Source organism: Canis aureus, chromosome 37 (genome assembly GCF_053574225.1).
Source record: "Canis aureus isolate CA01 chromosome 37, VMU_Caureus_v.1.0, whole genome shotgun sequence".
NCBI lineage: Eukaryota > Metazoa > Chordata > Mammalia > Carnivora > Canidae > Canis > Canis aureus.
Window position 1 is genome coordinate 18,444,050 of NC_135647.1, and position 18,117 is coordinate 18,462,166.

Below are 18,117 nucleotides of genomic sequence, written 5' to 3' on the forward strand. Positions count from 1 at the left end.
TGTATATTAGTAATGAATAAATGTCTTTGGAATATGCCCACCAGTTAGGTGACTTCAATCTTGGTACCTGGACCTAACAGGGTCATTTATTCAGCAAACATATATCCTAAGCACCTGTTCTATAGCTGATACTTCGTAGACCATCCTTAGTTTTCTATCTCTCACTTGTGTGGATTCCAAACTCAAAATCCAGTAAGTCTCTAACTATAACTTTGATTGGAGATGTGTGGTTGGTACTTATCTGCAGAGTGGAGGTCACATAAATTCTGAAAATCCATTTAACTCCCTTAAAAACCCATTTAAGTTCCACTTTGATCAGCTCTAACAGCATAAGCTGATAGTAATTCCAATAATACTGTGTTCCAGATCTAAGAGCTCTTTCAAGTCCCCCAAGATTCTATTGTCTTCCTCCAAAACAGCAAATTTTCGAGCCACTCTCTCTCACTACTTCTCATATTCAATAGACACTGACCTTGTGACTCTCACTACAATATAAATATTCTGGTGTTAACTAGTCCTCCATTTATTTGCCAACAGTCCCAAACATTTCATAGAATTTGATGAACTCCTCCCCACTCCCATCAATTTACATAAGCCAACAAAGACCGCAAACATAAAAGGGAAAAGCAAAGAACCTCAACAAGAGACATCTTGATAAAGGACAAAGCAACAATAAATTAAGAAGTCCCTGTCGATAGAAATTTAAAGCACAAAATTTTATTTTCTTTTTAATCTGTTGCTATAAAGTGTCAGCCATCTTCAGAAACAGAGTGAATCTGACAGTTTAGTGTTGGCTCACATTTCCCATTACAGACACCTCTCATGGCTGTCCTGAAGCAAAAATAAATTTCCCTTTTTAAGCTTTTGATGATAAAAATCTCATCTGAAGCCTCATAAATGATCCTTTATTATCTATATTAATAATGAATAAATGTCTTTTGAATACCCCTGATCTTTTGCATTAATATCACCAGATGTATTATAGATAACCTTTGATTTAACAGCACAAACTCTGAAACAATATTAAACACTAAAGGATTGATCTTATGGAGTCACCGAGGTCAGAATTATAAACACATCTTTCAGTTCTGTGTCCATTAGGTGACACGAACACCTATCAGTGTTTATCTTCTGAACATGCGTGTGAGTTGTGTGTGTGTCTGTGTGTGTGTGTGCATGCGTGAGAGAGATAGAGCCCTAGAAACTAAGCCCATAAATTTTTATTTTCTTCAGCCTTTTATTTTTCACATATTCCATATCCCTTTTCCAATTTTTTTTTAGTGTGAGCTAAAGATCTCAATGGAGACAGAATTTAAAGCACTCCCATAACTTTCCGCTTTATTTCTAGCCTCTTTTTTACAAAGGTTTTTTTTTTTTTAAGATTTTATTTATTTATTCATGAGAGACACAGAGAGAGAAGCAGAGACACAGGCAGAAGGAGAAGCAGGCTCTGTGCAGGGAGCCCGATATGAGACTCGATCCCAGGACCCTGAGATCACACCCTAAGCCAAGGGCAGACACTCAACTGCTGAGCCACCCAGGTATGCCATCTAGCCTCCTTTTTAAAATAAAGTTAATCTAAGTGCATTTCCATATGGAAATCTCCAGTTCTGTATCACAAAAAATCATGAATGAGAAACAGCTATTCCTTCTTCAGGTTTTTTATTCAATGTCACTGAATACTCATCTATGACTAGATGCCTCCTTCCCTCCACCCCAGCCTTGTACAGATGAAGGAATGTCAGAGGATAAGATGGAATGAGTTGCCAAGCCACAGAGCTAATCAAGGCAGAGCCGCAACAATAACCAGATTCCTGACTCAGATCAACTTTCTTCACTATATCCAGTTTCAATGCCTTCCATATGCCTTGCTTCTTGGCGTTGGAGCTGGAATACTGCAGAACACAGTCATGGCTTTGTGGTTCACTCTAAGAATGGAGGATAGGGCAGGGAAGATGGTAAGACAAGAAAGCATGTGTTCCCTCTGGAAACTTGACTCAGCGGCTTGACATGCAATTATTTACCATGGAGAGCTTTTTTGCAGTCACCAGGATGCATATATTCACTATTAGAATATCTGGGAAGCTGATTTCTCAATCAGAAAGTGATTGGAATGAAAATAAGAAAAGGTAGATGGCCTTGACACAGATTCTCTGCCTTTTCATACTTTCCCTCTTCCTACCCTAAAACTCCCAGAAAAGGACCAGAATTCAGAGTAAATTTAAATTCGGAATAAATTTAAACCTATGTATTACCTCTTTCAAAACTATTTGCCTTTTTCAACTTTGTAAATAAGCTTTTTCAGAGCAGATTTAGATTTACAGAAAGTTGTGAAGGTGGTTACATTAATTAGGGTTCTCCATATAAACAGAATCAATAGGATAGATGCTAAATGATAGATGATGATAGATGATTAGATAGATGATAGATAGATAGATAGATAGATAGATAGATAGATAGATAGATAGATGATAGACTAATAATTGGCTCACACTATTATGAGGCTGAGAAGTTCAAATCTGCAGAGTGGGCTGGCAGGCTAGAGACCCAGGAGAACTGATGTTATAGTTTGAGTCAGAAGGCAATTCACTAAATCGGGAAGAACCAATGTTGCAGAGGAAGTTCAAAGGCAATCCAGCTGGAAAATTCCCTTGTGCTCTAGAAAAACCAGTCTTTTTGTTCTAGTCAGGCTTTCAACTGATTAGATGAGGCCCACCCACACATGGTAAACAATTGGCTTTACTGAAAGCCCACTGATTTAAATGTTAATCTTGCCCAAAACACCCTCACATAAACATCTAGAATAATGTTTAACCAAATATCTTGTACCCTGGGACCAACTAAGTTCCCTATTATGAACATCTTGAATTAGTAATGTATATTTATTTTAACTGATAAACCAATATTGGTACATTATTATTAACCATATTTTAATCCATACTTTATTCCAATAAAACCTTTTATACAATGTCCTTTTTCTGTTCCAAGATTCCATCCAAGACATCACATCACATTTAGTGATCATATCTTCTTCGGCTTGACAGCTTCTTAGACGGGCCTTATTTTTGATGATCTTGACAGTTTTGAGGAATACTGATCAGATACAGTGTTAGGACACCTCTCTGCTGGAATTTGATGTTTTCTCATGACTAGACTAAAATTATGAGTTTTTGAAAGGAAGATCACAGAGGTAAATTGATACTTTTCTCACATTATATCAAGGGTAGAAGCTATGAACATGATTTATGACTGTTCATGCTGACCTTGATCACCTGATTGAGGTGGTGTTTGTCAGGTTTCTCCTGTCTGCTGTAAAATTACTCTTTGTTTTCCCCTTTCCATTCTGAATTCTTCAGAAGGAAGTCACCATGTGAGGCTCACACCTAAGGGGTGGGCAGTTATATTCCACCTCCTTGAGGAGAGAATAATCATATAAATATAATTATTTTTAAATATTCTGTATGAGACATTTGTCTATTTGCTTTTAAGGGGCCCAATATCTTGTGGAATGAAAACTTTGCTCCTCTCTTTCAAAAATTTCAAGATTGGGGGTCAGAGTAGGGATGGGAGTCAGGGTAGGGACGCCTTGTGCCACTGAAATCAGACTGTTTGGGAAGCTTTTCATCATGTTTCTGAACATGATAACTACTGTTCAGTCACTGGGTCATCAGCAAGGGAAAGTGCTGTGTAAGAGCTCGTGTAGGAAATTAGAGTCATAGTTGATTACAAGTCACGTAAAATCCTTTTGGAAGGAGATACAGCAAAATCAATGTAATACATTAAGCTGACCAAATCACACCTGCAATGCTAGGCTCAGTTCTGGACACCAGACATTAAGGGAGAAATGAGAAAAATTAGTATGGCCAGAGAAGTGACCAGTGCCAAGGAGTTAGAACACCATGCATAGAAAAGCCTTCCAACTGTATAGCTTTCTACAGTTTACCAAGTCAAGCATAATCATCTACACTATGTCATTTACTCCCTTTCAAAATTGCAAACCCCTTGGGACGTCTGGGTGGCTCAGTGGTTGAGCGTCTGCCTGTGGCTTAGGGCATGATCCTGGAGGTCCGGGTCAAGTCCCACATCAAGTCCCACATCGGGCTCCTGCAAGGACTCTGCTTCTCCCTCTGCCTATGTCTCTGCCTTCTCTCTGTGTCTCTCATGAATAAATAAATAAAATCTTAAAAAGAAAAAGGTTCAAAATTGCAAACCCCCAACCTGGCAATTCCCATCTCCACTTTCTGCTTTGCTTCGTTCATAATACCATTGCCAACCAACATTCTTTATAGTTTATTTCCTGTCCTTCATCCCCCATAGGCTCTAAGCTCCAAGAGGGTATAGGGGTTAAATCTGTCTTGTTCATTATTGTATTCTCTGCCTAGTGAACATTCAATAAATATGTTGAATAAATTAATTCTAAAAATATCCCCAAGGAATGATTTCTTTTAATTTTATGATAAATGGGTTCTCAAAGTAAGAAGATGTGTCCACTGTCAGACACCTAGCAAATAAAAGAGCTGAGGCTACTACTTCAGAGGTCTGCTTCTTCTGTGCAGATGAAGTACTATTAAGAAAACTCAAGAATTTTATCCTAAAAATAAGGATGCTCCGTGAAGCACAACAGTACTCTTTAAATACTCACAGAGCTGTCATCAACAAGAGGGCCTATGTCCCCCCGGAATGATTCCAGAGGGCCTCGCTGGAAATAAAAGATGGAGAATAAATGGAGGAATATTTTAATTCAACATTAGGAAAATGTTTGAAACCCTGAGATCTCTCTTGTTCCCACCCTGAGGTGAGTTGACTACTCAGAATGACCTGAGCAGAGGCTATTGAGAACAGGCTCTGTATTCACTTTTAGAGAACATGATAGGACTTTATGTATCAGACAGATCATTTGGGGGATCATTTTTTAAAAATTTTATTCACTTGAGAGAGTGAGTGAGAGAGAGAGAGAGCACAAGCCGTGGGGAGGAGCACAGGGAGAGGGAGAAGCAGATTCCCCGCTGAGCAGAGAGCCCGACTTGGGGCTCAATACCAAGACCCTGGGATCATGACCTGAGCCAAAGGCAGATGCCCAACCAAAAGCTACCCAGCACCCCAGAGGCGTAATTTTTAAAGACTATGCAGGGTTTCCTGAACCAAAGATTGCAAAGCATGAGTTGAAATGCCTTACAGCCCAATTTCACACAGAATAAAGCATCTCTGGAACCAGATAAAGAAGATTCTGAGTGCCTACTTCGTACAAAAGAAGAGAATCGGGGATGGGATATGGACTTGCCCAAGTTGTAACTTGAGAGTATTTACTGATAACAACAACAAAAAAAAATCTCGAAAACAGGTAACGATACCTGGCACCTCCATTCCTGTCACCATCTTTACGTTAAGCCCATATTATGTACAAAGCACTTGGTATTCATAGGTTGCATTTGTTGGTGTGAAGTTCCTTCCCCTGGTTTCTCTGGAACCAATTTATCTACAATTTGTTCTTTCTCTACTTGAGACTTTCCACAAAACTCAACTTTTAATTAAGTTTCTTCTGTTTCCCACCAAATGTAATGCCTGAAAACTATCTTAGGGGGGGAACAAAAGCATAATTCCTACCTCAGTTTTGATATCAGTCTCATTACTCTATCTGCTACCATTGAAGGGAAAAAATGATTTTAAAAAAATTGGGTTTTTTTCATGAAATAGCCAATAAACCAGAATAATATAGAAAAAAATAGTTAGAAATGATGCTTCTCAGCTATAAGAATAACCAGGAGGAAAAATATACAAAGGTGGACTGTAGAATTTATTTACGTGGCATCCTGAAACATGAGCTCTACTAAAACACTAATATTTAATAGAACTTTTTTATTTTTATGAGACTTTTCTAAATTAATGACTTTTAAACTACCTGGTTGAAAGCTTATGGTATCTATCATTTCCTATTACAGATACTCCTCTTGAACTGAGTGGTTTAAGAGTCTAAATGGGAAGTCTTTTAAACTTAAATTTCAATGTGGAATAAAAGAAATAGTGCAGAGGATCATAGGGTAAGGGAGGAAAAACTGAATGGGAAGTCATCAGAGAGGGAGAAAAACCATGAGAGATTCTTAACTCTAGGAAACAAACTGAGGGTTGCTAGAGAAGAGATGGACGGGGAGATGGAGGAACTGGGTGATGGACATTAAGGAGGGCATGTGATGTGATGAGCACTGGGTGTTATATGCAACTGATGAATTACTGAACACTTCATCGGAAACTAATTATGTACTATATGTTGGCTGATAGACCAAAAAGTTTAAAAAATTAAAATTTTAAAAATAGGAAAATAAAAATAAAATAAATACATCTTTTAAAAAATAAATATAAATAAACTTACATTTCATCACTGAATGATGGAATCAGTGTATCCAGGGTCTTCTGTGCCAACAAGCAAGCTATGTGTGCAAAAGAGAAAAAGAGAGAAGAGGAAGGGGCGGACACAAAGGCCCTGCCCTCATGGAGCTTATAGTTGTATTGGAGAGAGAGAAACAGTGGATAATTTCAATATAATGCCCTGAGTGCTGTGGTAGAGTGTAGATCTGTTGTCATTAATTCCAGAGCTGGGTCAGGTGAGATTGAAGGATAAGTCAGAATTTTGCAGGTGAATAACAGTTTGGAATGACATTCTAGGAAGAGAGAAGAGGAAGACAAAGGACACAAATTAGGAATTTCATAGCTGGTTTAGGTAACTGCACAGGTACAGGTAGCAGGGTCTTACCTTGGACCCAAGATGATGTCAACCAAAGTGGATGGTGCAGATTTCTGAGAGCCTATGAGTAAATAACCCACCATTAGGGAAAAGTTGATGAGGTCCAGAAATGTGGTTCGAAGACAGAGCACTGGCTCATCCTCAGAGGGATAAGAGGGATTCTGAGAGACATATCCACTCAGATTTTCCACTGACCAGCCCGTGCAATCATATCTAGGATAAATGAAGCATGGAAACAATTGAAAAGGTGTTAAAAGACAAAAGTAACATAGCTCCACATGTCTAGGTGGCACCACAGGCACCATTGGTGACCACAGGGGTGACAGTCACAGTCAGAGCACTAGGATTATGGAGGCAGCAGGGATTAAGGCCATGTATTAAAAATTAAGGCCACATTGACAATAGAACTTACACTTTTGGGACCAGTATCATCTCAAGATATTAGCACAGAGTTTTAAAATATGGGGAAAAGGAAACTCAATTTTTCTTTGCAAATCCAAAGAAGTCCCCGTGATGGGAAATCAGCTCTCAGAGCACACAGGAGACCCCACTGAGGCATTCCCAGAGCCATCATGGAGGAGCTTGGTCATTGGGGACTTCTGCAGAGAAGGTCACCCAATCTGCAAAATGCCTTTTCAAGCTTCAAAATGCGTGGGTCTGGATTGGTACCAGAACAAACCGGAGAATGTAATATTTCTGGATATTTGCAAGTTTTTATCAACACAATATTCATTCCCACTTCCCAGTAGCATCTTCATTTCTTTTTTGAGAAATTCCTTCTTCCCCATGGTGTGGTGTCTCTGTGTGATAATAAATTCAGGTGCATACCTCTCACTATGGGTAGGGCAAATCCTTCCTCTCAAACACTTCATACTGGGAATGGTTAGGCAGCAAATACTCTTTTTGTGATGTTAAATCAGTAGACAGCGACACAAGGCAAAAATAATGGAAGCTCAGGTTCCTGCTATAAGCCCAGCTCTGCTGGTCAACTCTCTGGAGTCACCCTTGCCCTTCCCTTGTCAATCCTATTTCTTCAGCTCTCCCACTACTGTCATGACCTCCAGACATCCTTCCAATGTAGGATCTTTGCTTAAATTCCCCAGGATCAAGTTTTGGTTGGTGGCCCCTAAACACCCTCGATGATATAGTATTGTATACCATGTTGATCCTTGAAGTTGATTTTTCCTGTGTATAGATGGTGCAAGATGGAGATAGATTCTCCTAAACTCTGAGTAAACCTTATGCACAATAGGCTGGTAGACAATGGGAATCCACTCACTGTGACCAAATGAAGTCCAAACTTCTTCAGCTGGTGAGGCATCTCAGGTAGGATTTGGCACTAAGCATGATGGGCAGGTGGGGAAGATAAAAAGCCCAGGCTGCACAGAGATCAGCATTTTCAAGCAGGAGGTGGACAAGAGCATTGATAAACTGAAGAGACCACTAGCATGTGGAGGTCCAATGGGGTCTGATATATAGTTTTATTCCTAATTCTATAGTGGATCAATACCAAAACATCGAATTGGCAATTTAGCACAAAGCAGGTGCAAATCCAGCCAAGAAGCTACACAGGTGTGGGAGCAATTAATCCACAGGTCACAAGGCCCAGCTTGTGGGGAATGAGGTGAGAACCCCAGAGGCAGAGATTGTTAAGAACCATACAGGATCCCAGGGCCCAGCCTCAATGTGCAATGATTCATTTCGAGGGGGCAACTGTGATACCAAGCACAGCGACCGGGCCGATTATGGAAGAGGGAGCAAGTAGAAGCTCAATTTGGTATGAGGCTGGATAAAGCAAGGAGTCCCGTGATGTGGGAGCTGGTTGGGCGCCAGTGGTGAGGCAGGCTCTAGACCTCTGGGCCTTGGGCTCTCTATATGGAGTAGAGAGCAGCTGGAGAACAGAAGCCAAGGGCATTTTAGAGCCTGCCTGTGAAGCTGGGCTTCTGGATTCTAACTACAAAGAACATGATGTACATCCAAACCCAAATGGATGAGGAAAGCTTCCACATATTCCCACCAGGTTGGCTCTGACCTGAGGCCCCAGCTGGAGGCCAGCAGTGGAATAATTTTGAGTAAGTGGAGATAAATGGAGAAACAAAGCCGAGGGTGGCATCTAGAGTCTTCACAGATTGTATGCAACCTACCACTACAACCTCATTTCTTCCTACCACCATCTCCTTCCTCATCTTTTAACCAAAATGGACTATTAGTATTCTCCAGGCATCCTCTTATTTCCTAACTCCTCTTTCATTTTCTTTTGTTACGTCTGCCTTGCCCCCACAATACCAGCTTCATGAACTCTTTCCAGTTCTACAAGGCTTATCTGAAATCCAATGTCTTCATGAAAACTTGAATAGAAATTGAATTTTTCCTGCTCTGAATTATCACATACTCTGTTTTTCACTTAATATTCTGCTTTATAATAAAGTTATTTGTGTAAGCCAAGTTGACAGTTCACATGAAGCTTACTAGGAACAAAACTTACTAAGAACAGTGACAACCCATCTGTATCCTGTGACATGGGCACGTCCTTCCCATCAATGTGGGGTGTCTGTCCTATAGGGACTTAAGAAACTCACAGGCGACTCTGGACCTAGGCACAGTGTGAACTGTGAAGGCTAAGCCCATGTGAATCAGTTCAGCCTTTATTCTACTGTCATTTCTTTAATCCATGTCTCTAGCCTGCTTTCTTTGATTAGGGGGGTGGGGGGAGTTCCCCTGACTTTCTGACCCTTTCCACTTTTTCCTGACCAATACGCTGCATGACTGTTCCTTCTAATAGGTATTGTTGGGTTTGCTTTGCTGCCTCCTGCAGTTCCTTCCTTTCCCCACATTAACCTGCATTTTCTGGGTAATGGCGCAGTCACCAGCAGCATTAAAGCTCTCCAGTCTGTCTGCCTCACTCCCTTCTTCCTGCCATGCTCCCAGTGGGACTTCGCTGGAATCAGCCAAGTAGGAGCTCAGAGGTGAGGCTGTTTCCACACAAACAAAAGCGAAAAAGGAGAACTTGTTCAATCAGAAAGACCACGCTCTCAATCCTTATACAATTTTATATCTAATAAAAGACCACAATTAAGAGGGCCACAATTGTACCTTGCTTACCAGAAATGACTACCAAGGAAGTCTTATATTTAGTACATGAAGCCATTAGTATAAAGTCACTTGATTAATGCTTGGTGTGTACCACATGCCAAGGTTACAGAGATATTCCAAATTAAAAAAAAAAAAAAAAGACTACAGATTTCATATACTTAAAATCTTAGGGAAAAATATAAAGCAATATTTTCATGCACTTAGATGATCAAATATCTGAAATGGAAATATTTGTACATAGGCCCATGGCTATATATTATTATATATGTTATGTTTATTTTATATATTATGTTAATTATACATATATGTTATTATGTTTATTATAGAAACTAGCTAAATACTGGGTTACAAGAGTGGCCAAAGACAGAGGGGAGATGGTCTTGCTATGTTGCATAATGAAGTGATGGTCAAGTAATTTTGAAAGTGAAGCATCCTAGCATTTGAGAATCAAAAGAACTCCAAACTCTCAATTTTATATAATAAAAAACTGAGACACAGAATAATTATGGGTCACACAGCAAACGCCAAAGTGAAGACTTGAATTTGAGTCTTACGGTGCTAAGTTAGGTGTACTTTTTTATATGCAACCCATTAAAACAGGACTCAAAGGCAGAAACAGGAGAATCCCTACTGGAATTATACAAGTTGCAATTCAGTGGTTAGGCTACTTGCTCACAGCCACAATCAGATGGCTGGTTTTCGGGTTAAAAAAAAAATCACCTCTTGGAAAGATTTTATTAGTGCAAATGTTATATTGTTCATCTGAAGTGTGCCATCTGAATTTTCATTCACTGGATGGTTGGGCAAAGAGAAAAACCGTAAATAGATGCACTTCTTCAGAATAAATACCCCAAATGTAATTGAAGGTGAGGACTATTGAAAAAAGGAGACTCAATGGATGGAAGTTCCTATAATTTCTACCATTTTAGAACCCATGTCACTGTACCACTAGCCTATTTCTCTGTCTATATCTGCTACTAGACTATAAGCTCCATGAGAGCAAGGCTATGACCAGCTGTGCTTGCTGCACTTTGCATGGTACATTGTTAAAGCCCAAGGAATGTTGGTTGAGTGAATTAAATGAACTAGGTTGGTACTTGAGATGAAGATCTGGGAGTAAATGTAGAAATGGCTCTAAGGGGATCCCTGGGTGGCGCAGTGGTTTAGCGCCTGCCTTTGGCCCAGGGCGCGATCCTGGAGACCCAGAATCGAATCCCACGTCGGGCTCCCGGTGCGTGGAGCCTGCTTCTCCCTCTGCCTGTGTCTCTGCCTCTCTCTCTCACTGTGTGCCTATCATAAATAAAAAAATAAAAAATAAAAAAAATTTTAAAAAAAAGAAATGGCTCTAAGTGAACTGTATATGAAATAAATTAAAAAGAGGAAGTTCTGAAAGCTACCTGCCATGGTAATTAATCCAGAGATGTGAGGTGAGTAGTTGAAGAATGAAGAGGTCGATCCAGAGGTGTAGATAGCAAAGAAATGATCAGTTAAGCTAAAAAACAAAGAAAAAAATGAGGGGGGAGCTCTCAGGAGTTCCAGTGCACAGAGGTGAAGCCACACAAGGCAAAAGCTGGCACTAATCAGCATCCCAAAATTTGATCCTATGGCTAAACTCTACTTGGCAGAGTATTAGCCAGGGCATCTGCAACCAGCATGGTCCAATCTGTGAATATAAATGGTCATCTAGGATAAGTCCCAAGTGTCAAGCTTAATAAAGAAGCATGAGACTAAAAAACAAGAGCACCAGTAGTGGAGCACTGCTCTTATCCACTACTGGAGCTCTTATCCATAAAATGACACAACCACTTTAGAAAACAGTTTGGCAGTTTCTTAAAAAGTTAGACTTACCATATGATCCAGCCATTCCAGTCCTAGGCATGATCGCAAGAGAAAATGAAACATACATCTACACAAAGATTTATGTAAGGATATTCATAAAGCATTGTTTCTAAGAGCCAAAAACTGAAAACAATCCAAACTTCCGTCAACAGGGGAAGTGATCAAAGAAATTGCTGTGTGCTCATACATCACTCAGCAATAAAAAGAAATGCACTCTTGGTAAAAGCACCTGTATGAATGGATCACAAGTAATTATGCCAAGAACCAGACAAAACGAAAGACATTCTGTATGACTCCATTTATATAAATCTCTGAAAAATGCAACCTAATTCATAAGAACAGAAAGTAGATCAGGGTTATGGGGAGGAGTGAGGAGGAATTACAAAGTGGTATGAGGAAACTTTTGGAGCTGATGGATATGTTCACTCTATTGATTGTTGTATTGGTTTCATGGGTGTAGATGTATGTATGTCAAAATTCATCAAATTTTCTTGTGTCCACTATATCTCAATAAAGCTATTATTTAAAAAAAAAATCTAGGACCAGAGGTCCAGAGCCTAAGACCTGAAAAAAAGTCACAAGATATAAGACAAAAATATTGGGATAGAGGGTTCAGAACAAGGGTGTTAGCAATGGTATTTACTGTGTTCCCAGTCGGTGAAAGTGCAGCCTGGCCTGCTAGCCAGGTCAGAATAGACAGAAAAAACAGAAGGACGAAAAGAACAGACTGGCACCAAGCTTGAGGACTAGGGATCAGGGGAGCATGGAGGAATGTTGGAAAGGAACAATAAATTCACATAGGCACAGAGTATATTATATTATATTAATTATATTATATTATATTTATATATTTACTATATGAGTATTTACTTATAGACCAAAATAAAGTTAAGTTCATGCAAAGTACAAAAAAATACGCTGCAAAGAATGAGAGATCCACACAGGAAATCAATTTTCAATGATGTGAATGTCAAGTGGTAGTTGATTTCAGTATGAAATGTGGTGTTACCGAGATTCTGTAGGTTATATTTAGACAGAGAAAACCTAACTGCTCTGAATTCCTACTTGAATTATTGAAGAGAGAAGAGAAGACAAACCAACAAAGAAACAAGAAATGTTTCAAACAGGCAACAATCTGCACACAGAAGTGAGGAAAGGGAAGAGAAAGGTAACCAAGGAGAGACTATACTTTGGCCATTTAAATAAATCTCAGAAAATAAGAACAAAGAGGCCAAAAAATTTGACCGAGAACAAGCTGTTGATAGTTTAGTGAGTGCAATTTCTACAGAGACGTGAGAACAAAATAAAAATAACTTCCATGACTATTCGATCTAGTGGAAGCTTTAGAAGCACTACTGAACACACGGTATGATCATCAAGTTTCTCCTCCCCACTGACCCTTCTTTCAAGAATATTGATTAACACTGTGGACCAAAAATAGGGAGAGAGATAAGGGGTCCAGTTCGCAGGCCAACCAACAGTCACTTCTCTCAATGACCTCCCCAGCCCTCCTCCCCTCATGACCTGGTCTTACAATCTCATGTGCCCCTCCTCTTCCACAATGTGCCCTGAGCAATCAGCAAGGGGTTTAATTAGCATAGAAGTGGCTCCTTGGTTGGTATCTGGCTGCAGTGGAGGCAGGTGCCACAGCAACAGTACAGACACATGTGAGGAAAAACAGGGACTAAGACAATGATTCACAAAATCAGTGACAACTGTTTCCACCAAAAGCCCCATAATCCAAACTGTTGATTTATTAAGTCCCCTGGGCAACAGATCAGGATCACTCGGGGTGTTCACTTGTGTCCTCATGTGACTTAATAAAAATAATACATTAGCAGGCTCATGGGAAAGAAACACATAACATTCAGTTCAAAAGATGGCACAGATGCCTCCTTGCTAGACAGTGGTAATGTCCAGAGCATTCTATTTTGGAGGAAAGCTTTTCTCATTGAAACATTTTAGTGCTCAGCACGGATAGGCATTGTTGGTTATCATTCAAGGCTTATTGGGTGATTAGTAAGGGCTTGTGAGTTATAACATCCTCCAGGCCAACGGAAGGAAGAGACAGCAGCTAAATGACCTTACCTGTGGAGGACAGAACATGCCTACCTGGCCTTACAGAGAGGGAGGTTGGCTATTTTTGGAATTAACCTGATTGTATATACCATACATGTTGTCTGGAAGAGGCAGCACTGTGGAGGTAAGATATGCCAGACCAGGACCCTCACTTTCTCCCCTTTTTCCAATGGTTTGTGTTTCATTCCAGATATAGGATGTTTCAACAGGTCCAGCTTGCAGGAGGACAAGATTCCAGTGGAGACTGAAGAGCTCCCCCTCACCCAGGGGTGTGAAGTAACTCACCCATCCAGGCCGGATGTCCCACTGCAAATTCCAATAGATGACACCCTTCCCAGTCGATGATCGGCTTGGTGATCTCAGCAGCAAAGTACACTGATCCATAGTAAGAGCTGGAACAATGGCTGTTTTCCTAAGACTTCCATACCTTTGCAGTATTAGGGGCCTCAACAAGGGTCCCCAGTCTGGTATATAGGGCTACAAGCCCTACTGGTCAACCAATCAAAGGTATTAAAGCCTGGGGCATTATAGTAGTTCACCCAGCCAAAGTGGTTTTACTGTTAGTAATTTACTTGCTGCTTTAATATTCCACTTTTTCTTTCTACCAACCCTGCTACTGGCAGGTTATTGGGGAGATAAAACCTTTATTCAATGTCAAGTTCTTTTGCCTAATTTCACACATGATGACCTTTGAATTATGTGTCCCCCCCATCACTGTGTAATCTATGAGGATACCTATACAAGGTACGCTGCTTCTCTAATCCCCTAGTGGTGGCAGCCTGGTTTGCACAATGACAGAGGAAAACAAGTTAAGCCAGACCCAGTGTCTACACAAACCAGGGCATATTTAGAGCTCTCACCTATAGGGGCCAATACAATCAATTTGCCAATTGCTCACTGGTTGGGAACTCTAGCAGATGATCCCAGACTCCTTTGGCAGTTACCTTGGGTGTTATTCAGAACAGACAGGACATGCTATTATTGCTCAACCAAGTCACTGTGCTTCAAGAGCAATCTGGCATCCTTGGCAACCCTCTATCTCATGTGGGCTAATCGTGGCTACTCTTTCTGTGCACCCAATCTGCTGTCTCTACTGAAGGATCAGTTCCTAAGGTTCATATCTGAGCTAGGGCATCAGCTTCTGGAATACCAGGGGTTGTCAGTGTTTTATAAGCCTTGATAGGAAAACAATGACTACCTCAGGTTCTTACAAGTAGACCCAAATGTCTTTCCAAGGACTCATCAAGGGCTTATTGATGACCATGTACCCCTTGGCTTGCCATCATCAGAGACATAGAGTTCATCTCTTTAGAACAGCTCAACTTTCAGTGCAAAGGGTTAATGGCCAGGCCTCATGAGTGATCACCAGCCAACTGAACTCCACTCTGAGTTAAGCCCACTGGCTGCTATAGTTTCTTTCTTCTCCAGGCTGCAGCTGGAGAAGTGTTGGGTACACTGCAGAAATGACTGGGATTCCCTTCCAGAGCTGGGGCCAAAATCCTGAAGGCACTCTCCTTCTGTTTCTCTGTCACAGTGCCTGACCTACACCTTCCTGAGTCACAGGCACATCCAAGTCAAATAGCAGCCCTACTTAGATGTCCATGCCTTTAATCTGTTTCATTAGTATTTTTTCCTTCTCAAAGGGAGCTTGCTGCTCTAGTTGCCAGTCCCACACATGCCCTGCTAAAGACCAGGCACACATGGGACTGAGACACTGTGTCAAGTGGGGAATAAAAGGTCTCCCAAACCCCCAAATCCCTATAAAGCCTCACATCACTTTCCATTCTTAGGGGTTGGATTGGCTAGCACCTTATCAAACATAGCTTCAGGGACAGTGAGCATCTTACCCCACTAGACAATGTCTGAAACCTTACTATAGTGATTGGGCCTTGAATTTTCTCATTCCCAACTCTCTAAGAATTTGTTGCATTTCCTCTATAGATTTCCAGGGACCCACATGCTCAGGGATGTCCCCTTCATTGTGCCAAGACTCCATGCAAGATAGAATAATCCAATGTATGAGAGGGTGAGTACCTTGAACCTCTCAAGTGCTATGCAGGTGGTGCCAGAGGCAGGGTGTATGGTGATGTTGCCCATCATCTTTGCCTACTGGTAAGAGACAAGCCATCACCTCCTGAATCCCACAGCCACACTAACCAAGCCTGGATACTCTCCTTAGTCTTTTGTTGGAACTTGGCAGCTATATCAATAAATTCAGTGGGAGTATATTTTCTCACCATGAATGTTTCCTCACCTGGAGGCTGCCCTACTGGCTGGGATTGCTGTTGTTGTGCTTTTGCTTCTCTTTGTATCAGAGGTTGTGAGCATGGGGTATTTCATCTACTTCACTGTCAATCACCGTATCATCCTTCTCCTTGCTCTCATCACTTTCCAGAGATTATGTGCATAGTTCTCAAACAAACCCATTAAAGCAACCAGTATCTCCAGGATGGCTGTCCACCCAGTACTCATGAAGTGGTCCACAAGCATCTGACATAAGAGCCACCCTTCTCAACATAAAGTCATAGCCAAGTTGGGATTTCACTCTGGGATGCCTCTTTCCCAAAGCTCATATATTTGACCCCCTGGCTTGCTCACCAACTATCAATTCATAGCCTCCCTTGTGTGAAATACAAGGAGCCAAAATCCTTGTAATGCAGCAAAAGCTGTTCTAAGAGGTAAGTTTATAGCAATATAGGTTTATATCAAGAAACAGAAAAATCTCAAATAAACCACCTAACCATAAGGAGCTAGAAAAAAAAGAAGAACTGATAAAACCCAAAGCCAATAGAAAAAAAGGAAATAATAAACATTAGTGGAGAAATAAATGAAATAGAAACTTAAAAAACCAACAGAACAGATCAATGAAATCAGAGGCCAGCTCTTTGAAAAGTTCCACAAAATTGATGAACCTTTAGCCAGACTCAACAGAAGAGAAAGAAGGAAAGAGAGAGAGAGAGAGAGAGGGCTCAAAATCATAAATGAAAGAGGAGAAATAGCAACCAACACCACAAAAATACAAAAGTTTATAAAAGAATATATGAATGAAATTTTATGAATGAGGTGAAAAATTATATGCCAAAAAACAGGACAACCTAGAAGAAATGGATAAATTACTAGAAACATAACCTCCCAAAAGTGAATCAGGAAGAAACAGAAAATTTGAAGAGACCAATTACCAGCAATGAAATTGAATCAGTAACTGAAAAACACAAAAGTATAGGACAAGACATCTTCACAGGTAAAGTCTACCAACCATTTAAAGAAGAATTAATGCCTATTCTTCCCAAACTATTCCAAAAAATAGAAGAGCAAGGAAAACTTTCAAATTCATTCTATGAGGCCAGCATTATCCTGATATCAAAACCAGATAAATACATCACAAAAAGGGGAGCTACAGGCCAATATCTCTGATGAACATAGATGCAAAAAATCCTCAACAAAATATTAGGAAACCACACCCAAAGATACATTTAAAAAAGTCATTAACCACATCAAGTGGGATTTATACCTGGGTTGCAAAACTGATTCAATGTTCACAAATCAATTAGTATGATACACCACATCAAGAGAAAGGACAAAAACCATATGATCATTTCAATAGATGCAGAAAAAAAAACATTTGAGAATTTATAATATCCATTTATGATAAGAACTCTCAACAAAGTAGGTTTACAGGGAACATACATCAACATAACAAAGGCCACCTATGAAAAACCCACAGCTGAATTACATTTACTGAGAATAAACTGAGAGGCTAACCCCTAATATTAGAAACAAGGCAATGATGCCCATTCTCACCACTTTTATTCAACATAGTACTAGAAGTTCTGGCTACAGCAATCAGACAAGAAAAAGGAATAAAAGTCATCCAGTTTGGTAGGGAAGAAGTAAAATTTTCACTATTTGCAGATGATATGATATTGTATATAAAAACCCTAAAGATTCCACCAAAAAACTACCATAACTAATAAATGAATTCAGAAAGGTTTCAGGATACAAAATCAATATTCAAAAATCTATTGAATTTCTATACATTAATAATGAAGTAGCAGAAAGAGTAATTAGAAAACAATCCCATTTACAGTTGTACCAAAAATAATAAAATACCTAGGAATAGTCATGCCTGGGTGGCTCAGCTGTTGAGCATCTGCCTTTGACTCAGGGCGTGATCCCGTGGTCCCAGGATCGAGTCCCATATCGGGCTCCCTGCACGGAGCCTGCTTCTCCCTCTACCTATGTCTCTCCCTCTCCCTCTCTCTCTCCCTCTCTCTCTCTCTCTGTGTGTTTCTCGTGAATAAATAAATAAAATATTTTTTTTAAATTACCTAGGAATAAACTTAATCAAGGAAGTGTTGGCTGGTCCT